This window comes from Syngnathus typhle, linkage group LG15 (genome assembly GCF_033458585.1).
Source record: "Syngnathus typhle isolate RoL2023-S1 ecotype Sweden linkage group LG15, RoL_Styp_1.0, whole genome shotgun sequence".
NCBI lineage: Eukaryota > Metazoa > Chordata > Actinopteri > Syngnathiformes > Syngnathidae > Syngnathus > Syngnathus typhle.
In genome coordinates, this window is record NC_083752.1 from 10918176 (window position 1) to 10942924 (window position 24749).

A 24749-nucleotide genomic window follows, 5' to 3' on the forward strand; every position below is an offset into this window, starting at 1 on the left:
CCAAGCGGGCGGAGATTCTTTGTGAAAGGTAATCGGGGACACTTTCGTTCCCAACGGTTAACATTGGTTTAATCTCAAACTCACTCATAGCACGTTAGCGTAGTTTGTGTCTATTGACTGGCGTGTATTTTTTGTTTTCTTTTACAGAATACCTCCCCATCAACTTCAATGTATTAGGAGCAACGATTTTTTAATATTGTGATCGCATTCTAGGCAAGCAGAATGTCTTGATCTCTCTTCCAGGCTAAATCAGGTGGCGCTAGCTAGCCCTGAGGAAAATGGGATATTACGACAACTGCCAATGTTATAAGTGATTACCATTAAGTGTGTGGCAAACATGTCAGAATCGGGCCACAGTCAACCTGGTATGTATGGACCAGGACGTAGGAGAAGACAACGTCGTGGTGATCGGGACATTGGACCTGCATGTTTAACCTATCCGGTCCCAGTCGGGATTGCGATTACCTACCACGAGAACGAAGGGTAACGCTTAACAGTAACGTCGATTATTCTGACTTTCACCTTCACTGCTGTAATATGTGATTGTCTTTTCGTTATTCCAGGGTGGAAGTGAGGACCCCCCAGCTCCTCTAATTCAGAAGACCCCCATCATTCTAGCGAAGCCCCCTGGGGAGAGGGTATTCTACTTATTCATAAAGGAACCTCTTTATCACAAATACATTACTCAAAAGTCAAAGTCTGCTTTATTGTCAACATCTTCACATGCCGGGACACACAAAGACATCGAAATTACGTTTTCCCTATCCCACGGTGACAAGACATATTACACGATAGACACACAAGTAAACAACGCAATATAAAAAACAAGAAGGCACAAACAATAAATAAGAGTAACAATAAATAATAAATAAATAGATAACACAGCGAATAAAAGCCAGTGTGCATACAGACAGTAAAAGTACAGGACGCTACGCAGAACGGGGAAGCAAGTTCAGGATCCTGACTGCCTGGAGTATGAAGCTGTTTGAGAGTCTGGTGGTGCGGGAGCGCAGGCTTCTGTACCTCTTCCCAGAGGGCAGAAGCTCGAACAAAGAGTGAGCGGGGTGACTATTGCAAGTTGTAGTCAGTGCAGCCGCCACCCCAAACAGCAATACAGCTGGAGAGGACGCTCTCAATGGTGCCGCGGTAAAATGTAGTCATAACGGCCGGAGGGGCGCTCGCTCGCCTGAGTTTCCGCAGGAAGTACAGGCGGCGCTGGGCTTTCTTTGTCAGTGATGCGGTGTTGGTGGACCAGGAGAGATCCTCACTGATGTGCACCCACAGGAACTTGGCGCTGCTCACTCTCCACCACAGCACCGTCGATGGTCAGCGGCAGGTGTTGGTTACTCTATAGCAGGGGTGGTCAACCCGCGGCTCGCGAGCCGCATGCGGCTCTTTGGCTGGTTTTATGCGGCTCTTTTACGTTCATATCAACATTTGTGTTTATTTTTCATGCGTATTTGCTTCGCTTGAGTCCAATATGGTATTTTGGTCAAACGCGCATGCGCGTGAGGTGAAATCCCGCAAAGGAGGAGGGACAAACCCATTTGAGGAGTGTCAATTTCGCTCTCAAAATGGCAAGGAAAAAATGCACAGCTAAACGAATATATGACGATGAACACAGGGCAGAGCGATTGGTTTTGCTGGCTTTTTAATGAATGGCGACTGTGACTACGGGGGCCCATTAGGTCCAGAAAAGCTGACAAGACGCTAAACCAGGGGTGGCCAACCTGGCCAAAATGGCAAGGAAAAAATGCACAGCTAAACGAATATATGACGATGAACACAGGACGTTTTTAACAGAGTTAAAGTTGTTTTTTGTTGAACGCAATGGCAAGCCATTCTGCCTGATATGTCGGACGTCATTAGCGCATTTAAAAGCTTCAAATGTTCAGCGCCACTTCAGCTCACTTCATGGCAATATCGATAAGGACTTTGCAAAAGGGACTGAATTTCGCAAGCACAAGTTTGGACACTTTGAAAAGTCAGGCAGAAAAATAGGTACAGTTTTTCAAAAAAATTACGAAGCACTCAGAGACTGTCACACTTGCATTGTTTCAACTGGCTTGGAACATTGCACGGGCTAAAAAGCCATACAATGAAGTGGAGTTCGTTAAAAGATGCCTCAGTGACGTTATCGAAATCTTGTCTCCTGAAAACGACAAACTAAAACGAATGGTCTGTCCCGCCACACATAGTAAGTGAAAAAACTTATTATATTTTTGTTTGTGGAATTTGTTGAACTGAGAGTTTGTCTGTGTGAGACAATGCACACAATGTTCATTGTTGAAAATGTGGTCTGTGGTTTTAGTATTGTAGGAGTCAATTTGTCATTATCATGTTGGTGCGTGACATAATAATGTCACACACTGTGTGTGTGTGTGTGTGTGGGGGGGGGGGGTTCATGTGTGCTCATGTGTATGATGTGGCTCTTTGCGATGACACAGTAAAAATGTGGCTCTTAGTCTCTGACTGGTTGGCCACCCCTGCTTTATAGTATCAGTGATGCCCTGATTGTAAAATAAGCAAATGAAAGACAACAAGTACTGCAGTAACTTATCCTTATGCAAAATTTACTAGTCCAAAATCCAACATGGTCTTTGTGTATTGCTGTAGGCCAAGCCATTACAAAATACGTCTGTGAGCGGAGCTCCAGTCCTTGATAAGCCAATCATGCTCATGAAGGCTCGGGATGGATGACACAATGAAGCCGCCAACTCCTCCAGAAGCAACAACCCAGCCTTCCGGTCCCGGGCCCTCTAAAGTGGAGAGGGAAGGCCAAAGACCGACCCAGCCCGTTTACCAGATTCAAAACCAAGGAATGAGTGCATCTGCAAGCAGCGCTGTGGACCGTAAGTTATCAACCAGTTCACTCTGAAGATCGCAGATAAAATTCACAAATGAATTCAACATAAACTGATCTGATTGCAGCTTTGGTTGGCCAATCTAAACTCATCCCACCAGAGAAGATGAAGCACAGCATCAAGCTGGTGGATGAGCAGATGAACTGGTGTGACCGTGCCATGGAGGTGAAATCATGACTGCATAGACTGCTTTTCTTTTCATGCCTAAGCATCAATAATTTATATGCTGCCTTTTGTTATGCAGTATCTGCGGGACCAAACTGATATGTTGGTGTTTGGAGTCATTGGCCTGCAGGGAACAGGAAAATCCACTGTCATGTCTCTGCTATGAGCCAACGCCCCCGAAGAAGACCAAAGGTAAATAAGACCACAAAATGTATGTCATCTGTTTGGTTGATAAAAATCCGGAGTTTGCGGATTTACAGTTTATAGTAAATACATTCAGCTCTTTTTATGTCTTTTTTGGACTCAGGACATTCATGTAACATTTGAGACCATGGGTGTGGTTTTCTCAAAATGTAAACAAAAGAACCCAGCCAGACAGGTTCTAGTTTCCAAGGTGAGATTAGTGCCACAAGGTTTCCAATTGCCCATTTGGCACAATGCCCTCATTTTATCACCATTGGATTAAACATTTTCTCACACTACAGCCTTTTATTTATTTGTATAAAGCGTATGAGAGGGGAAAAACAGAGAAGGGATGTTGGCAATGTATTTTTAAGTTTAAAAAAAAAGTATGTTTTTGAACCCAGTTGTTGCTGTGCACAGGGGTTACGTATTCCGAGCCCAAATTCAAGAGATGAAGGAGCGAAGTGGAAACCAGAGCACAGGAATTGACTTCTTCATCACGCAGGAGAGGATCATCTTCTTGGACACTCAGGTGGGAATCAAAGTCATGAACTTTGGAATGTGACAAGTTCGACTTTTCTCTTTTGTTTTGTTCCTTCAGCCAGTTCTCAGCCCCGCTATTCTGGACCACCTCATCAACAACGATCGCAAGTTGCCCCGGAATACAACCAGCCTTACACATATGTGGAGATGCAGGTTAGAGACCAGCCGTTGTTAAAAATATAATCCGTACCTGAAGACAATGAGGGAATTCTGAATTAACATGACAACTTCCTTTGTTACAGTCTCTTCAGATTGCCTCCTTCCTGTTTACAGTGTGCCATGTGGTCATTGTGGTTCAAGACTGGTTTACCGACTTAAACCTCTACAGGTCAGAGTCAGCTTTATTGTCAATTCCTTCATGCCAAGACACACAAAGAAATCGAAATTACGTTTCCTCTATCCCACGGTGACGAGACACAGTACACGATAAACATACAAGTAAACAACGCAGAATAAAAACGAGAAGGCACAAACAATGAACAATAAGAGTGATGAATAAATAATAAATAAACAAACAACACAGTAAACAAGAGGAGCAAGAGCGCACAGCAGACAATCAGAACAAAGCTCAAAAGTACAGGACGCCACGCAGAAAGGGGGAGAGAGTTCAGGACCCTAACAGCCTGGAGATCACAAACTCCGCCAGTGGCGAGCAGTGCTCGCATACCACCACAGAGTCCCGGCACCCTCCGTCACCAATGTAGACGCACATCCCACCTCCTCGCGACTTTCCCCCTCGTACAATGGCCCGGCCCGCCCGATACCACGCTAGCCGCTCCAGATGCACAGCAGAGTCCGGAATGATGACGGTCAACCAAGTCCGAGTGAACACGAGCACACAGCAGTTACGCACAGTCCGGTTCGTAGATCTCAGCAGGCGAAAGCAAACCATGTTGATGTCCAGCGACCGAACATTCGCCAGAAGAATGGAAGAATGGCGAGCTGGGTTGGCCGTCAGCCTGGCCCGGACGCCCCCGCTCTCGCCCCTCTTCAGCCTCCTCGCACACCGCCTCCAACGCTTCCCAACCGGGGGAGGAATAGCAGGCGAGCCCGGCGACACTTCAGGACGGAGCAGACCGAGCGCCTTTAATGTCCCCGCTTCAAAGTCCAGAACGCCACAAAACTCGCTTTCGCCGATGTCGAGCAGAACCAGCCCGCTGCACATGTAATACAACCCAGTACGACGAGACGAACACACAAAACTGTCGGACAAACCCACATTAAACGACAAAACAAAACACCATTCGGGACAGAGAGAGGCCGCTGCGTGTGCACGCGCCGCCATCTTACTTCCTGGTGGGTACTTGTTTATCCGATACCGCTCTGTGTGTAAAAAAATAAATAAAAATAACGTGCGTAGTGACAGAAGGAGATATCCAAACTTCCCGCCTGGAATGTTGTGCATTTCTTCTTGTACTGTGACAGGATATTTGTCTTCTGCTCCTTTCATAAGCTCAGTTATGTTGTTCTCGCAGTTGGTCTAAAGCAGTGCTTCTCAATTATTTTCTGTTACGCCCCCCCCTAGCAAGAAGAAAACTATTCGCGCCCCCCCCTCCCCACCGTGACTATCCTAACTTGTCTTGTAAGTCGTAAAATGTTGCACTGTCGCAAACGTCACAGAAGTAACAATGAGAGCGCCACTGCCCCCTGCTGTGAAGATGCGCAATTACACTTTATTCTAGTACTGCCAAAAAAAAAGCCTGTTCCCCAGGGTCACACGCGCCCCCCCAGGTATAGCACCGCCCCACTATTTGAGAAGCACTGGTCTAAAGGAAGACGCGAGGACAATCCCGGGCTTGTTGAGAACTTAGTGTACAACATCAGATGTGTCTTATTATTTACTTTCTTGGCTATGCAATTATCCACAAGATTTCCCATGGGGAATTTGAGTACCGTTTTTTTCCTTGTATAATGCGCAAAATTTAACTAATTTATTGTCCTAAAATCTGGGGTGCGCATTATACATGGGTACAAAAAAAAAAAGACTTATTTTATTTTTTAATCCGGATATGATACGGAGGCCGCCATTACAGATGCGCTTTCTTCTCTGCTGTTCACGTCAAACACGCTCCATATGAACACAATGCTCTCATATCAGACGCTTGCTCGATCATCTGCTTGTTTGCTGTCACAATGTACCCTACACAAATCCGAAACATTTCTTCGCTATCGAGTTTGCTAGCGCATGCGCAGTGATAACAGTAATAACATCCGGTTGTTCCCAAAGATCTTTTTTCTGAAATAATTTTACGTTAACTGACTTAAGAGTCAAAATTTGGGTGCGTATTATACATGGGTACAGGCTTTTTTCCAGCATCAACATGCCATTTTTAGGGTGCGTATTATACATGGGGGCGCATTATACATGGGAAAAAACGGTATTTCAGAAGATTCTGTTTGCAATTTCATGCTCTGCAGATTTTCCACCACTATTAAAAATCAAAATCTAGAAGTGGTCATTTTTGGGTTTTCAGGTTTCTCCAAACGGCCGAAATATTGAAACCTTCCACGCCATCTGCAAACCATGACAGCACGGGCTTGTCTGGTGGTGAGGACGGCGCAGAGCACTATCCGCATATAGGTGGGACTTATTTACTCACTCGTCCAGCTACCTTTTCAAAATAGTTTTACCGTAATTTTCGGACTATAAGTCACGTTTTTTTTTCATAGTTTGGGTGGGCGACTTATACTCAGGAGCGACATATATGTTTTCTTTTTTTTCAAAGATTTTCAAAAAAAAAAAAAGTGGAACCGCAATGTAGCAAGGGATTACTTTAATTTGAATTTCAAGTGACGACAGCAGCGCAACGTCGCGTCAGCAGCAGCTGTCGAGTCAATCTTTGTCCTTTATGTAAACAACCGCCGCGCAGCTGCCGCAGTGTCGCAACAACACGTGAGCAACAACAGGCTAAACGATAGGTATGCTAACGTGACATAAACACAAACTAAGAGCTGAGAACGGCCCTGACGTAAAATTCAGAGTTATTCAAAAAACTATTACATAAATAACACGTTAATAAAACCATCTGCGTCACTCCAATTCATTAAATCCATCAATCGTCCTTTGTCAACAATGCGTGCGCGCCGCTGACGGCTCTTGCACTTCAAAATATTCCACAGGCCCATATAACGATATATACCGTTTTTTTCCGTGTATAGTGCGCCCCCATGTATAGTACGCACCCCTAAAAATGGCATGCTGATGCTGGAAAAAAGCTTGTACCCATGTATAATACGCACCCAATTTTTATGAATTTTTTTAAAAAAAAAAATTTAATTCTTTTTTTTTTTTAAGTCCCAATGATCGTCACACACGCAGGGAGGCAATGGGTCCCATTTTTATAGTCTTTGGTATGGTCTTAACTAGGCTGGATGTATTTTTTTTTGTTGGCGTTGATTTCTCCGACTGCCCGTAAACGCACCACCGCGCACGGGAAAGAGGCGGCTCTGTATGGGAGAGACGTTGAAGAGGAATAAAAACACCCTTGGAAACCAAAACTTGCCCCTCGTCGTGACTCGGAGCCGCAACAAATGTTTCGGATTTGTGTAGGGTACATTGTGAGACAGCAAACGAGCAGGTGATCGAGCAAGCCTTGTCTGATACGAGAGCGTGCGCCCTGACGTCAGCCTTGTCGTTATTCCACAGATCTACTATATAACTATATTGTAGCGTGAAAAAAGTTCAAGGAAAGACGTGGGTTTGGTAAACGACTCTTTATTTAACAAAACAAACTTACAGGCGTGTGGCGGCGTGGACTTTCATCCACGGAAGTGTCCGAGCCCCATTCACCGTCCCTGGACGAGTCGATCTTTGTCCTTTATGTAAACAACCGCCGCGCTGCTGACGCGCGACCGCGACGTCGCGTCGCGCTGCTGACGTCAGCATGACCATTTCCCGTGACTCCCGGTTCAAGATGGTGGACAGGTCTGCACATCGTCAACCAGCTAAAGCGATCATCTAGTGTTTCTTTGTATCTCTATGAAGCCAAATCCCAAAGTAGTAGTAGTAGAAGAAGAAGCACATGTGATTGACGCTTTGCTGAAGGGCTGCTGACGTCAGCAGCGCGACGTCGCGCGTCACTCGATGGAGCTCTGCCTTGACTCCCCTGTCCACTTCCTCACAGCCCTCACCACAGGCTTAGAAGTTTTTAGTTTCTGCCTGTAGGACGGGATCAGATGAACTAGACAGTGGTCCGAGAGTCCTAAAGCTGCACGAGCCGCAGAGTGGTATGCATCCTTGATCACGGTGTAGCAGTGGTCCAGAGTCTGTGCCCCTCTGGTGGTTACGTGCTGTCTGTATCTGGGGAGTTCGTGTGCGAGGTTCGCCCTGTTAAGATCACCCAGAACAATGATTAGTGAATTTGGTAGAAGTTTCTCCATGTCTGTTACCTGGTCAGCCAGCATCTGCGTGGCTTCACTCGCACGTGCGTGTGGTGGAATGTAAACAGCCGCCATGACGATCGAGGAGAACTCCCGTGGTGAATAGAACGGCCGGCAGTTTATGAAAAGTGTTTCTAGGAGGAAAACTCTTTCAACACCGTGACATCAGTACACCAACGTTCATTAATGTAGAAACAGAGACCACCTCCCTTTGATTTTCCGGAGAGCTCCGCGCTGCAATCTGCACGTTAGCCGAAACCCCGCTAGCTCCACGGCGTGGTGGGGGGTTCGTTCGCTGAGCCACGTTTCAACAAAGCACAGCGCGGCGGATCTGCTGAAGTCCGTGTTCCTTGAAGTGAGGAGCAGCAGTTTGTCCATCTTGTTCGCCAGGGAGCGGACATTCGCCAGATGAATTGACGGTAGGGCAGAACGGAACCCTCTCTGCCTCAGCCTTACGAGTGCTCCGGCTCGTTTTCCGCGCCGCCGTTGTCGCGCTAGCTTGTATAGCACCGCCGCTCCGGCTAGAATCTCCGACAAACAGTCCGAATCGAAGAGAACGGGAGAGAAAATACCAGAAGAAGACTGTCCGATGTTTAACAGCGCTTCTCTGGTAAAAGTGATCCGGGATGGACAGCAGAGGACACAGAAAACACACAAAATAAGACAAAGAAACAGAGAGCGACTCACCGTGGCTCCCATCCGCGGCGCCATCATATGACGTCTCATATGACATGTTCATTTAACGCAGTGCTTCTCAATTATTTTCTGTTACGCCCCCCCTAGCAAGAAGAAAACTAATTTTTGGTAAGTGGGAAGTTGTGGAATAGGTAGGCTAAAGATGAAGAGTTGAAAGTTGGAATGGGTTTGTTGGATTTTGTCCACATTTTAGGGAGCGCGCTATCTGCGCCTCACGGCAAAAGCCATTGCCAATCACCTGTTATCCAATTTACTCACTGCTTGCTCGTTTGATTTCTTCAGATTTAGGAAAATGCTAAGACACTGAAGCAGAAATTAGATTTACACAGGTTGGTTGAGTTCAATCACAATTCTTGTGAAGAAAGCTCTGTTTTCAGGAAAGTACAATACAGCGCTGGGCCTTTCAAGAGCAGAAAATCTCCATTCAGAAAAGGCAACGTTCAAGGTTCTTTGGTCAGCTTATATTCAGTTGCACATGCCGGTCGGTGTGGGCCGAGTTTGATGGGTGATGAGTCTTTGGGGTGGGGCAAGTTCGCAGTAGAGTTTGATTCCATAGGACTGGGTGCTGGTTATGGGCGATTCGGTGTGTGTGTGGGAGGGCTGTTGTCTTCCATCCCGTCTTTCGGCCTTGGTGATCATCTTTGGCCGAGTCCTTGGCTGTCTCCCTCTGCTGGTTTTATCTCCAAGTGACCTTCCTGTAAACATTCTGCTCCATTCTTACACTGTAGCACCTCATCCATTCGCCTTTCTTTCAATTTTATCATTTTGTACGGTATTATCAAAGTCCAAGTCAAAGTCTGCTTTATTGTCAACGTCTTCACATGCCGAGACACACAAAGAGATCGAAATTACGTTTTCTCTATCCCACGGTGACAAGACATATTACACGATAGACATACAAGTAAACGACGCAATATAAAAAACAAGAAGGCACAAACAATAAATAATAAGAGTAATAATAAATAATAAATAAATAAACAGATAAATAAACAGATAAATAAACAGATAAGAGCCAATGTGCATACAGACAGTAAAAAAACAGGACGCTACGCAGAACGGGGAAGCGAGTTCAGGGTCCTAACAGCCTGGAGTATGAAGCTGTTTGAGAGTCTGGTGGTGCGGGAGCGAAGGCTTCTGTACCTCTTCCCAGAGGGCAGAAGCTCGAACAAAGAGTGAGCGGGGTGACTCACATCCCTCACAATTGTGGTCGCCTTGCGGGTGAGATGGGAGGTGTAAATGTCCTTCAAGGAGGGGAGCGAAGCACCAATAATCTTACCAGCCGTGTTCACTATGCGCTGCAGGGCCTTCAAGTTGTAGTCAGTGCAGCCGCCACCCCAAACAGCAATACAGCTGGAGAGGACGCTCTCAATGGTGCCGCGGTAAAATGTAGTCATGACGGCCGGAGGAGCGCTTGCTCGCCTGAGTTTCCGCAGGAAGTACAGGCGGCGCTGGGCTTTCTTTGCCAGTGATGCGGTGTTGGTGGACCAGGAGAGATCCCTTCCGGAAGTCCACAACAATCTCCTTGGTCTTGTCGACGTTCAGCAGGAGGTTGTTGTCCCTGCACCACGTGGTCAGAAGGTAAACCTCCACCCTGTATTGAGTCTCGTCTCCCTTGGTGATGAGATCCACCAGAGTCGTGTCGTCAGCAAACTTCACTATACGGTTGTCGCTGTAGGATGCAGTGCAGTCATGCGTCAGGAGGGTGAAGAGCAGCGGACTGAGCACGCAGCCTTGGGGGGCCCCCGTGCTCAGCGTGATGCTGGCGGAGATTTTGTCGCCAACACGTACTACCTGTGGCCTCTGACAGAGGAAGTCCAGTAGCCAGTTGCAGAGGTAGGTACTGAGGCCCAGCGTGTCAAGTTTGCTGATGAGGCGTTGTGGCACAATGGTGTTGAAGGCAGAACTAAAGTCCACAAACAGCAATCTCACATACAAGTCCCTTCTCTCCAGGTGGGTGAGGGCCGAGTGGAGGGCAGAGCAGATGGCATCCTCAGAGGACCGTTTGGCTCGGTACGCAAACTGGAAGGGGTCAATGGTGGGGGGGAGAATGGATCGGATGTGCTCCATGACAAGCCGCTCAAAGCACTTCATGATGATGGGCGTAAGTGCCACGGGGCAGTAGTCATTGAAGCAGGACGGAGCGGGTTTCTTCGGCACAGGTACAATGGTGGCAGCTTTGAAACACGACGGGACGATGGCCTGCTGCAGGGAAGTGTTAAAGATGTCTGTGAAGACATCCGTCAGCTCACCAGCGCATTCCTTCAGCACTCGACCCGGGATGTTGTCAGGGCCCGCCGCCTTACGGATGTTGATAGCGCCAAGCGCCCTCCTCACGCTGTCGGCGGAGAGGCACAGGGGCAGCTCGTGTGAAGGGGGAGTGGCCTTCAGCGGGCAAGTGCTGTTCTGAGCGTCGAAGCGAGCAAAGAAGCGGTTGAGGTCATTGAGCAGACAGACGTCGCCTTCACAGCTCTGCGGCGCGGGCTTGTAATCCGTGATGGTCTGAATGCCCTGCCAAAGGCTCCGTGCGTCCCTGCTGTCCTTGAAGTGAGCGGTAATTTTGCACGAGAACGCCCTCTTTGCATCTTTGATGCCCCGGGACAGGTCAGCCCTCGCAGTCCTCAAGCCAGCCTCATCCCCCGCTCTAAAGGCTTTGTCCCTGGCCCTCAGCAGCCTGAAGACAGCACCTGTCAGCCATGGCTTCCGGTTAGCCCGAGTGACGATGGATTTTGAGAGAGTCACATCATCAATGCACTTCCTGATGTAGGAGGAAACAGAGTCAGTATACTCCTCAATGTCTGTCCGATCGTCGCAAGTGGCAGCCCTCCTAAACATGTCCCAGTCAGTAGAGCCAAAGCAGTCACGCAGTGCATCAGAGGCACCCTCAGGCCACACCCGTACCTGCTTGCGAACTGGCCTGGACGCTCTCACCATTTGTCTGTATGCGGGCAAAAGCATAACAGTGATATGGTCAGAAAGTCCAAGATGGGGGAGGAGGGCGGCTTTGAAAGCTCCTTTATGCGAAGAGTAGACCAGGTCCAGGAAGCTGTCGCCGCACGTAGGAAAATTAACATGCTGGTGAAGCCTCGGAAAAACAGACTTCAGGTTAAAATCCCCAGCGAAGATGGTGAAACCGTCAGGGTGCGCTGTCTGTTGTTCACTGACAGCCTGGTACAGTTCACTAAGAGTCGCGATCCTGTCGCCTTCGATGTTGGAAGGCGGGATGTAAACCGCGACTAGCAGAATCGCGGTAAATTCCCTTGGCAGGTAAAAAGGACGGCACTTAATGATCACGAACTCCGCCAGTGGCGAGCAGTGCTTGCATACCGTTACAGAGTCCCGGCACCATTCGTCACGGATGCAAACGCATATTCCACCTCCACGAGATTTCCCCCCTTGTACAATGGCCCGGTCCGCCCGATAGCACGCTAGCCGCTCCGGATGTACGGCAGAGTCCGGAATGTTGATAGTCATCCAAGTCTCAGTGAACACGAGCACACAGCAGTCCCGCACTGTCCGGTTTGTAGATCGCAGCAAGCGAATGTGATCCATTTTGTTGTCCAGCGATCGAACATTCGCCAGAAGAATGGAAGGCACGGCCGGGCGAGCAGGGTTGGCCGCCAGCCTGGCCCGGACGCCCCCGCGTTTGCCCCTCTTCAGCCTCCTCGCACACCGCTTTCGACGCTTCCCAACCGGGGGAGGAATTATTATTATGTGAGCTTTTGGCTGTGACCTCATCAATTTATTAATGTTCCCTGACTGGGCAAAGTTTGTTCTCACCACTTACCATGTTTTTGTTTGTTTGTTCTTTTGATACTCCATGTCTTTGCTTACGTCATTATATTCTTAGTTTAATCATGCTTCCAACCGTATCTTTTCTTTGTTAGGCAAAATATTTCCATCTGTGCAGAGCGTTCAGTAGGAATCAAAAAGATGGCGTCTCGCTTTCAGCGACATGACATTTAGTCAAAACACAAGATATAATCAAGTACTGAACGGTCAAGACGACTCTGGCCGTGTCCATGATTTAGAGAAAAAACATCAGGCATGCATTACACAGTTCCTTAAGGGTCATTAAGCTATTTAGGCAATATATCAAAAAACATTTGTTATTTCACAGTGCTCAGAAATATATATCAGATCATAAAGGTATAAAAACCTTTGTCATTACCACCTATTAAAAATGTCTAGTTATGTCTTCATTTATATGCTTAAAATATTTCTTTTATTGCTTTAATATGTGAATATACTTTTCTGCTTATGTACTTTATTCAATGAGGTTTGAGCGTATCTGTTTTTGTAGCGAGGCAGGACTTTTTGTATTTCGACCCCATTCCTTCACTCCCTCTGTTGACCTCACTTAACTGAGGTCACCAAAACCGTTGATACCACCAGGGTCCCTCTGTTGGCACACCATGTCCCTCTGTGGAGCCGCTTCAAGTCCCTCTGTGGGGCCGCCAATGAGTGAGAAGAATAAATATAGATAAAATTCATACCCAGACATTTGTAAAAGATGGAGAGTGAAAATTGGCAATTGGCCTAGAGGACATTCCAGTGACAGCATGGAACTATCAAGGAGAGATGGCAGGGGAGATTCTTAAAAAGCGAGAAAAGTCCTGGAAAGGTGCTGACTCCTATTTTTTATTTCAGACCACGGCAATGTGCAGAACTGTAGTAGCTACAGAGGTGTTGTTATGTTGATTAAACAAAGCATGAAGTTATGGGAAAGAATGTGAGAAGCGAGGCTTGGAAATCTTTACTGGCCAAAATAATGGAGAGTGTGGCATAGATGAAGATGTTGCAGGACATGCAGATGGTTGGACAGAAAGATATGGAATATTGCTCTGCTGTCGCGGGCCCCTAACAGGAGCAGCCGAAAGAAGTGGAAGATCATCATCGTCATCATCATCGGTTTAAAGTCCGTGTTCCAGGCGCCGCTGGGTTGGACTGGATTCTCAGTATGGCTTTCTTTCACCCGGGACAGTCCATGGCCATCTCGTGGTTGAGAGTCCTATACCGCGAACATTTTTGGAGCAAAACTTTTTACAGCCGGATGCCCTCTCCTGACACCGACCCAAGGGGAAATTGATTTTCTGTAGGGGTTGACTCCCTTAGCCCATTCCTCTCCCGAGGAGCCCACAGGGCAGTGGTACTATTTAACCCATAGTTGGGGGCTGGTTTGTGGGCACCAGGGCGTGTCCACACATCGGTGGGCCTGCGTGCCGCACGTCTAGGGGCCAAACCTCCTCTGAGTCCCTTGTAGTTTAGCCTGGGTCCGTGTTGTACCCAGTGCTAAATGGACGTCGAACGCTGAGCGCTCGCTTCTCTTCCTTGGGGGGCTGGTGCTAATTGGACGTCGAACGCTGCGCGCTCGCTTCTCTTCGGGGGGGGGGGGGGGGGGAGTGCTAATGGGACGTCGAACGCTTCCCTTGATTTCATTTGTGTGGCGGGCTCCATCTAGTGTTGAAACTGAGAAGTGCAACAGAGTTGAGGTCAAGCTTCTTGTGCGGGCCATATTCAATTATGTTTTCAGAATTTGCTGCGGGCCAATAAAAACTGGACCCCTGCACTAGACGCATCATAACAACCCGACTTGGTCTTATGAAGTCAGACACACGAGTCAGGAAGATGAGAAAGAAAATGTGAGAGAAAAATACATAAACAAAAAACGAAATACATACATACATAGTATATACATACATATAAATTTCGTTGTACATGTGACAATGACAAATAAAGATCTATTCTATTCTATATAGACAGACAGACATCGAACGATCGCCCATTCGGTTACTCAGTCATTTGGTCTCAGTCATTCTGTCACTCGGTCACTCGGTCACTCAGTCATTCAGTCAGTCAATCAATCAATCAGTCACTCAGTCAATCAGTCGATTAATAAATCAATCCATCCATCCATCCATCCATCCATCCATCCATCCATCCATCCATCCATCCATCCATCCATCAATCCCACTCACTCACAAGTGTTAACTAATTTGTAATTGTATTGCAACCAGTTTAAACTCTAATGGAATATGTGGATGTCCATATCAGTTTTATCAAATTCTAATCCTACATTACCTTTGTATAGGGCACAGGTGTCAAACTCAAGGCCCGGGGGCCAGATGCAGCCTGCCACATCATTTTATGTGGCCCGCGAAGACAAATTGTGCTTCATATTCATGTGTCATTACTCGAATCTTCACTTTTAATATTTTATTTTTAAATATTAGACCAGTTTTTACTTGTCTGATTTAAAAACGAGTTACTTGTCAGTTTGTTTTGTAGCTTTTACTGTATATAATATGAGGTGCTCACACATTTATTTGGGGTGACAGTCATACCTCCGAAAGAAGCTATGACTACCCTGCGGCCCGTGAAAAAATGAGTTTGACACCCCTGGTATAAGGGATAGTGTTAGAATAATTAGTTTTGCTGAAGCGCTGGTCGGCCTGAAACCGGAGGTCACATATCTTCGCTCAAGCCAACATATCTGCCAGCCAGCCTTATACTCCCTTCCTTGTCTTATCTGTGAGAGGCCCTCACTAGTTATGAACAGAACACCTTTGTTCTTTGTTAGTTTAAGAGAAGTCCTTTCTCCTTTGATTGTTTTTGTCCAAGACAGTTTTTTAGTTATCCCATATTTACTCATATTTGTTTAAGTAGACTTCATGCAAGTTATCTCACATCTACTTAACGTTTATTGGAGTGTATGCCAATACACCTGAGGATTCCAGCGGGCGTCAGCAGAGATCCAGAAAGACCGCGCGCGGCAGGACCTCCCTAGGTGGGGTCCTAGAATCCTTTTCAAGGGCTGGCTCGTCAGCTGGGATCTAAATGTTGAAGGCAATCCGAGGTGCAGAGGTGAAGAGAACCAGAGGGTGAGTTTGTTTTTGTTTAAAAGTATGGTGCGGCCGAGGGCTTGTCATGCCCTGTAAAACCCTAGGTGTGTAAGTAGGACAACGGAAGTCCACAGACCCTGCATAACTGAAAATCCGTGTAGGACAGCCATGTCCAAGTAGTAGGTTGCGGAGCCACAAAAAGCTGAAAATGAAAATTCCGTCTAAAGGTACAGAACGGAGACGTCCGTCTAAAACTGTGATTGAGAGTGTGAATGGGAATACGTATCACTAGATATAGTATTCCATATTAAAGCAGTGGGGAGCACAACGTGGTTCTGTGGACGCAATAGGCAAGGATTCTCCACCAGAACGCTGGTTGAAGTGAGAATCACCACAAGATCTTTTCGTTATCCCACTGGGAACACCCGACTTTAGAAACCCCTATGGTTTTACAGTTGTGACCAAATTGATTAAAATGGGGAACTTGCAGACCAAAAATAAGATCCGAGATGCACTTAAATGTAAGGATTGGAAAATAATTGAAAGGCAGGATCCTGACCGACTTAAAAATCTTGATAAATGGGTTAAAAAATATAAATTTGAGGGTCAACTTAAAACAACCAAATTGACCGAACTTAGAGGTGCCATAAAAGAAAAGACAAAAAGAAACCCCAAAAAGATGAAGGAGGAGGATGTAGTGTTTTGGTTGAAAGTAGCAGGAGAGAAAGAGAAAGGAGAAAAAAAGAAAACTCAGAAAGCGCTGTATTGCAGGCAGGAAGACGATGAGACGGGGCCTCGCAGCAGGCAGGCAAGGAGGATAGATAACACACAGAGGGCTGAAGAGGAGGGGGTTAGAAATGAATTGGTTAAAGAAAATGGGAGCAGATTATCCATTGTCGCCTAAAAACAAAGCTATGCCTTCAGCCCCATTAGTTGAAGAAACTAGTGTTGAAGATTCTGAATTAACTCAAAACATGCCATTGTATCCAATGATACAAGTGGCCAACCCAAATTATGATCCAGGTAATGAAAATATTCACCCCTGGGTGGTAATGGTCTACAGCAGTGGTCCCCAACCTTTTTTGCGCCACGGACCGGTTACATGTCAGAAATATTTTCGCGGACCGGCATTTATATAAATAAATAATGCATTTATATAAATAAATAATGCATTTATATAAATAAATAAATAAATAAATAAATAAATAAATAAATAAATAAATAAATAAATAAATAAAACATTTATAATAAATACATAAATACGATGAAATAAAATGATACGATTGACAAGTACAAATGACAAAAATAAAACTCACCATTACGTTGAATGCAGGGGGAGCACTGAGTTTGTTTCTCAGAAACGAGCCGGTCCCATCTAGACGTAATTGGAGACAATGACACCCGAAGTGATTAACGTTTGTCTTTTATTGCAGGATGCTTGGTCTCCATGTGTTGAAGCAGTTTTGAATGCTTCATTGCCTGGTTAGTTAGCGTGTCGCCACATATTAGCTTTGCGGGCTCGACTGGGAAAACATGTCACGTGACCGGGACGAGTGTCTTGACCTGACTTAATTGATCGTCGATCTTTTTTTTTTTTTTTTCTGTGCGGCTTGGCGGCCCGGTACCAAGTGACCCACGGAGCGGTACCGGTCCGCGGCCTGGTGATTGGGGACCACTGGTCTACAGGACGTGGACAATGGAGGTTGTAAGGAGAGCATTAGAAGGGGTGGTTCCTTGTAAAGAAGACGTGGAACAATTCTGTGCAGGTATGGAAGACTTGAGGAGATCTTACAATCTGAATGGGACTGAAGTCCAACAAATTTGGATGACTGCTTTGGGTCCAGATTGGCACCTAGTCAAAGGGGACTGGGCACCCATTAATGCCCGGGATTACCGTGTATAGTGCGCCCCCATGTATAATACGCACCCTAAAAGTGGCATGCTGATGCTGGAAAAAAGCCTGTACCCATGTATAATAATTTTTTCTTTTTTTTTCTTTTTTTTTCTTTTTTTTAAGTCCCAATGATCGTCACACACGCAGGGAAGCAATGGGTCCCATTTTTATAGTCTTTGGTATGGTCTTAACTAGGCTGGATGTAATCTTTTTTGTTGGCGTTGATTTCTCTGACTGCCCGTAAACGCACCACCGTGCTCCGTGCGCGCATGTGAAAAAGGCGTGCGGACGTGAAAAAGGCGTGCGGACGTGAAAAAGGCGGCTCTGTATGGGAGAGACGTTGAAGAGGAATAAAAACACCCTTGGAAACCAAAACTTGCCCCTCGTCGTGACTCGGAGCCGCAACAAATGTTTCGGATTTGTGTAGGGTACATTGTGACAGACAGCAAACGAGCAGGTGATCGAGCAAGCGTCTGATACGAGAGCAATGCGGTCATATGGAGCGTGTTTGAAGTGAACAGCAGAGACGAAAGGAACAAGGCAAAGTGTTGTGAAATAAAATATTACCTGTAATACGCATTTTGTTATTTGCTGATTGAAACTGCAAATTAAACTGTGAATTGAAACTAATAGGTGGAGAACTGAACTCTCGCTCTTTATATAGCTGACGTGTCTTGCGCATCCGTTCTGCGCATCTGTAATGGCGGCCTCCGTATGACGTCCGGTCCGCGATGGAGATTAAAAAACAAACAATATTTGACAATAACACACCATCAAGGATTGCACCATCGCATCAAATGATGTGTCGTCAATTATGAATTTTACTAAGTGTGTTGGGCAGGATGGCTGAATGCGATGCGCGATTGACAACAAACAAGAAGAAAGGTGATTTCAAGTTTTATTTCGAGGGAGATTTGTCATGTCTCGTCCCCAGTTTTGCTATGTGTCTAGGTTGCCGTAGTTTCTGTTCACGTCGCCCCTCTCTTCCTGTGTCACCTCAATTGATGTAACGTGTTTTGTATTTAAGTCCTGTCTGCCCCTCGCTCACCGTCGGATCATTGCATGTGTTACTGTCATGATGTCTGTTTGGTTTCTGTTCCTGTCTTTGGTAATGTCACCCTGTCTTTTTGTTCCACGACTTTGTCGGTCAGTCCTGTTGTTGGTTTTGTTGTACCATGACTTTCTTTAAAAAAAAAATAAAATAAAAAAAATTGTACCCATGTATAATGCGCACCCCAGATTTTAGGGTTAAATTTTGCGCACTATACACGGAAAAAAACGGTAACCCTTGCCCTGTAACAGCCCAGAATTAATTAATCAAGTGGAAGGGCTGATTAATCGGGTACCAAAAGATAAGGAAATGAGAGCAAAATATACAGAAATAGGGAGAGCAAAGCAAAATGATGATGAAACCTTTGATGAATATTGAGTGCGCATGACAGAAGTATTTAAATTACACAATGGACTGGTAGAAGATAATGCACCCCAAGGTGCTTATCAACAGCAATTAAAAAATGCCATCCACGTGGGGTCCAGGCCTGCAATACGAATTAGGTTGATCAATACTTATATAGGAATGAACACCGGAACTTTGGAGGAATACATAAGTCACGCCCTCCATGCAGAAAGAGTAGTAATAGACAAACAAAAACAAAAACAAATGAAAGCTTCAAAAGACACTTTTTTGGTAGACCAGGATAGTGACACTTTTTACCAAAATGCAGGCAGAGGACAGAAAGGCCAGAGAGCGCGAGCAATACCCAACAGAGAAGGCTTTAGAGGCAGAGGAAGAGGAGTTGTGCAACCTCCAATAGAATGCTGGAGTTGCGGGGAAAACGGTCACATGGCACGTGACTGCACAAATGAACAAAGACAGTTATGACCAGGCCAAAATCAAATCAGATTTCCATGTAATGAAGTGGGAACCCGGCTGCCAAAATTAAAGAGAAATTAGCTTAAATATACAGGAGATATTTGTGTTAAAAGGATAAAGTAAGATAAATAAACACTAAAGTTAAAATTTGCTAAATAAATGGAAAAGAATTACAAATAGCTTCTAAAAGTGAAATAGAGAATAAATCAGAAAATTAAGACGAACAAAAAAGTCTGTTAGTGGGATCGATGTGTGTTTTATATGTTGTGCGTCATCCTTTTGTGCTGGTGTGTATATGAGTGTTTGTGTGATGTGTGTCCTATGAAAGAAATCAGTAATGGAGAATGTTCAGGAGGCTGTTGAGCGATAATAAGGAAATTAAGGAGTGGACGATGGTGTGTTTAAGTTGGTTAGAGAAACTATGATGAAACAATATCAGCACGGCCTCGCTTGAGTAGACCTGGACCTGGTCTACTCTTCGCATAAAGGAGCTTTCAAAGCCGCCCCCCTGCCCCATCTTGGACTTTCTGACCATATCACTGTTATGCTTTTGCCTGCATACAGACAAATGGTGAGAGCGTCCAGGCCAGTTCGCGAGCAGGTACGGGTGTGGCCTGAGGGTGCCTCTGATGCACTGCGTGACTGCTTTGGCTCTACTGACTGGGACATGTTTAGGAGGGCTGCCACTTGCGACGATCGGACAGACATTGAGGAGTATACTGACTCTGTTTCCTTCTACATCAGGAAGTGCATTGATGATGTGACTCACTCAAAATCCATCGTCACTCGGGCTAACCGGAAGCCATGGCTGACGGGGGCTGTCTTCAGGCTGCTGAGGGCCAGGGACAAAGCCTTTAGAGCGGGGGATGAGGCTGGCTTGAGGACTGCGCGGGCTGACCTGTCCCGGGGCATCAAAGATGCAAAGAAGGCGTTCTCGTGCAAAATTACCGCCCACTTCAGGGACAGCAGGGACGCACGGAGCCTTTGGCAGGGCATTCAGACCATCACGGATTACAAGACCGCGCCGCAGAGCTGTGAAGGCGACGTCCGTCTGCTCAATGACCTCAACCGCTTCTTTGCTCGCTTCGACGCTCAGAACAGCACTTGCCCCTTCACACGAGCTGCCCCTGTGCCTCTCCACCGACAGCGTGAGGAGGGCGCTTGCCGCTATCAACATCCGTAAGGCGGCGGGCCCTGACAACATCCCGGGTCGAGCGCTGAAGGACTGCGCTGGTGAGCTGACAGATGTCTTCACAGACATCTTTAACACTTCCCTGCAGCAGGCCATCGTCCCGTCATGTTTCAAAGCTGCCACCATCGTACCATCGTACCCTAACCCTAACCCGCTCCGTCCTGCTTCAATGACTACCGCCCTGTGGCACTTACGCCCATCATCATGAAGTGCTTTGAGCGGCTTGTCATGGAGCACATCCGATCCGTTCTCCCCCCCACCATTGACCCCTTCCAGTTTGCGTACCGAGCCAAACGGTCCTCTGAGGATGCCATCTGCTCTGCCCTCCACTCGGCCCTCACCCACCTGGAGAGAAGGGACTCGTATGTGAGATTGCTGTTTGTGGACTTCAGTTCTGCCTTCAACACCATTGTGCCACAACGCCTCATCAGCAAACTTTACACGCTGGGCCTCAGTACCTACCTCTGCAACTGGCTACTGGACTTCCTCTGTCAGAGGCCACAGGTAGTACGTGTTGGCGCCTAAATCTCCGCCAGCATCACGCTGAGCACGGGCTGTGTGCTCAGTCCGCTGCTCTTCACCCTCCTGACGCATGACTGCACTGCAACCTACAGCGACAACCATATAGTGAAGTTTGCTGACGACACGACTCTGGTGGGTCTCGTCACCAAGGGAAACTCAGGCGAGCAAGCGCTCCTCCGGCCGTCATGACTACATTTTACCGCGGCACCATTGAGAGCGTCCTCTCCAGCTGTATTGCTGTTTGGGGTGGCGGCTGCACTGACTACAACTTGAAGGCCCTGCAGCGCATAGTGAACACGGCTGGTAAGATTATTGGTGCTTCGCTCCCCTCCTTGAAGGACATTTACACCTCCCATCTCACCCGCAAGGCGACCACAATTGTGAGGGATGTGAGTCACCCCGCTCACTCTTTGTTCGAGCTTCTGCCCTCTGGGAAGAGGTACAGAAGCCTTCGCTCCCGCACCACCAGACTCTCAAACAGCTTCATACTCCAGGCTGTTAGGACCCTGAACTCGCTTCCCCGTTCTGCGTAGCGTCCTGTTTTTTTACTGTCTGTATGCACATTGGCTCTTATCTGTTTATTTATCTGTTTATTTATCTGTTTATTTATTTATTATTTATTATTACTCTTATTATTTATTGTTTGTGCCTTCTTGTTTTTTATATTGCGTCGTTTACTTGTATGTCTATCGTGTAATATGTCTTGTCACCGTGGGATAGAGAAAACGTAATTTCGATCTCTTTGTGTGTCTCGGCATGTGAAGACGTTGACAATAAAGCAGACTTTGACTTTGACTTTGACTTTGAGATTAAAAAACAAACAATATTTGACAATAACACACCATCAAGGATTTCACCATCGCATCAAACGATGTGTCGTCAATTATGAATTTTACTGACTAAGTGTGTTGGGCAGGATGGCTGAATGCGATGCGCGATTGACAACAAACAAGAAGAAAGTTGATTTCAAGTTTTATTTCGAGGGAGATTTGTCATGTCTCGTCCCCAGTTTTGCTATGTGTCTAGGTTGCCATAGTTTCTGTTTGTGTCGCCCCTCCCTTCCTGTGTCACCTCAATCAATGTAGCGTGTTTTGTATTTAAGTCCTGTCTGCCCCTCGCTCACCGTCGGATCATTGCATGTGTTACTGTCATGATGTCTGTTTGGTTTCTGTTCCTGTCTTTGGTAATGTCACCCTGTCGTTTTGTTCCACGACTTTGTCGGTCAGTCCTGTTGTTGGTTTTGTTGTACCATGATTTTCTTAAAAAAAAATATATATATATTTTTTAATTTGTACCCATGCATAATAAATTAGTAAAATTTTGCGCATTATACACGGAAAAAAAACGGTAATTAATAGATTCAACGTGGTTAAGTGAAATAAGTACTGTATCTTTTATTGTGTCCAATTGTGTAACAGTATTTTGAACATTTCTCATAGTGACGGTGTTGTGCTTGATTTGGTTCCCCCCCGCGAGATTTTGTTTCCCCTGCCGCGGGAGCGCGCACACCTTATTTGGAAAGCGAAAAACCGATGTCGTACGGCATCGTACGGCGTCAGGACTGCGTTGTTTTCAATAAAAACATGAATAACTCACGTTTGCGTCAGTCAATTTTAATTCTTAAAAAGGATTATTCTCATGTGATGTCTTTATATTCATCCGCGTTCTGAGAAATCTATTTCTTCATTTGAAAGATGTTCTGCAAACTGAAAAAGACAATGTCAGATGTTTACAGTGCATAAAGAATGCTTTAAATGTTTGCCATCTTTAGCCTATATATCATACAAAAAATTCTAATGTCAGACAATAATTTGTTTTACTCCTTTGTTGTATGAACTCTAAATTAGTTTTTTTAGTTTTGAGTAATGTTTGATTAAGTTTTTGCATCATTGAGTGATATGAGTTTGGTAAATCTAGTCTGTAAATCAAATGCATACTTTCAAAGCAAATACACCACAAGAGGTTGAATCTTGTTGCCTGGGATGGGGCGACGGTGCCACAAGTCCAGCTGGAAACATTGCACCCTTTCTTGCGCATGAACGTCCTGAAAAATAAGAGCCAGTACATATTATCACAAATTTCAAGTTTTATCCATCAATTACATAATTTACGTATATTGGTAAAAACAAAAACCTAGTCCACTTTCAAAAGAAAGCGCACATCTTCAGTTAAATGTTGATATCACAATAGTACTCTGACTTTTAGAAGCTGTGCTTACCGGGTTGATTCCAGGCATTTTTTAATGTCCATTTGAGACTCACCAAGAGGATCAACTAGTAAGGATAGGGGTGTAACGATACATCGATACACATCGATTAATCGATATAATGCTCTACGATTTATTGGCATCGATGCTAAATGTAAACATCGATTTATATCGCCGTGTTTGACCTCGGACATTAGACGCGACTTTATTTTGAAATCCAGTTCATTGTTGCTTGCTTCCTCTTTCCGGGAGCAGGGAGCAGTGCGCGGCGTTGTGTTGTGAGCAGAGCAGGCACGTGAAAGGGGAGTCGACAACTAGTACGCGGCTCCTGGGCTGGTGCTATGGCTAGTGTCCAAAAAGACGAAGAAATTTGCTCCCCTTTAGGCTTCAAGTCATTCGTTTGGAAGCACTTTGGATTCCAAAGAAAAGATGGCTCAACGGACAAGACACGTGCAGTTTGTAAATCCTGCCATGCGGTGATCAAATATTCAGGGAGCACAAATCTCGCCGCACATTTAAAGAAAAAACACGACATCAAAGTTCAGTGTTAAAATAAGCACTTTATATACTGCAATACTCTTGTAATTTCCTAAATAAAGAGTTTGCAGTACCTTGTTGATTTTGCGTATGAATTGTTATAAATCAGGATATTGTTCTATATTTTTTATTAAAAAAAAAAAAATCGATCGTAGAGCACTATATCGCGATATATCGTGAATGAATCGCAGCAGGCTTTAAGATATCGGCAAATATCGTATCGTAGTTCTTTGTATCGATATTATATCGTATCGTGACAAAACCCGCGATTTACACCCCTAAGTAAGGACCTTTTTTCTCCTGGCATGATTGCCTATATTTTAAACACAAAAAATGAGGTTTTATTATTCATATGCATGAATTATTAAACATTTTGCAAATAACTATATATTTTTTGCTGTAATGTTACTCCTCTTGTGGCCTTAAAACATTTCTTTGCCGCCAGTGTCACGTACTGGCGCCACCTGTGACAGGACCACGCCCCCCCATCAGCGGAATCGCCGCCACCTGCCACAGCCGCATGGACGGCGCTATATAAACGCCGCCAGCGCAGACCCGATTGTCCGTCTGTCCCGAGATGTTGTGTCGCTCTCCGGTCCACGACGATCTGACGTCAGTGGAGAATTCGAGTAAACAGAAGAACCGCTTGTTCGTCGAAGCAGATCGCCAATCCAGCTCCGGCTCCAGCTTCGCCCACCTTACCCCCCACCCGCAATAAACCTCTTTATCGTCACGCACTTGGCTGTACTCTCCAATCCCTTACAGACAGCTTCCAATGCTTATGCTCATTGATAATGCCAACAATAAGTTTGTATTCCACCAGGTTGATCTAAAAATAAACAGAAGAAAAAAATA

The 24749-nt window shown here is 45.8% G+C and overlaps 1 pseudogene; it reads left to right on the plus strand.

Annotated features, from left to right (window-relative positions):
• On the plus strand, positions 1-24749 carry LOC133168079 (nonsense-mediated mRNA decay factor SMG9-like; annotated as a pseudogene).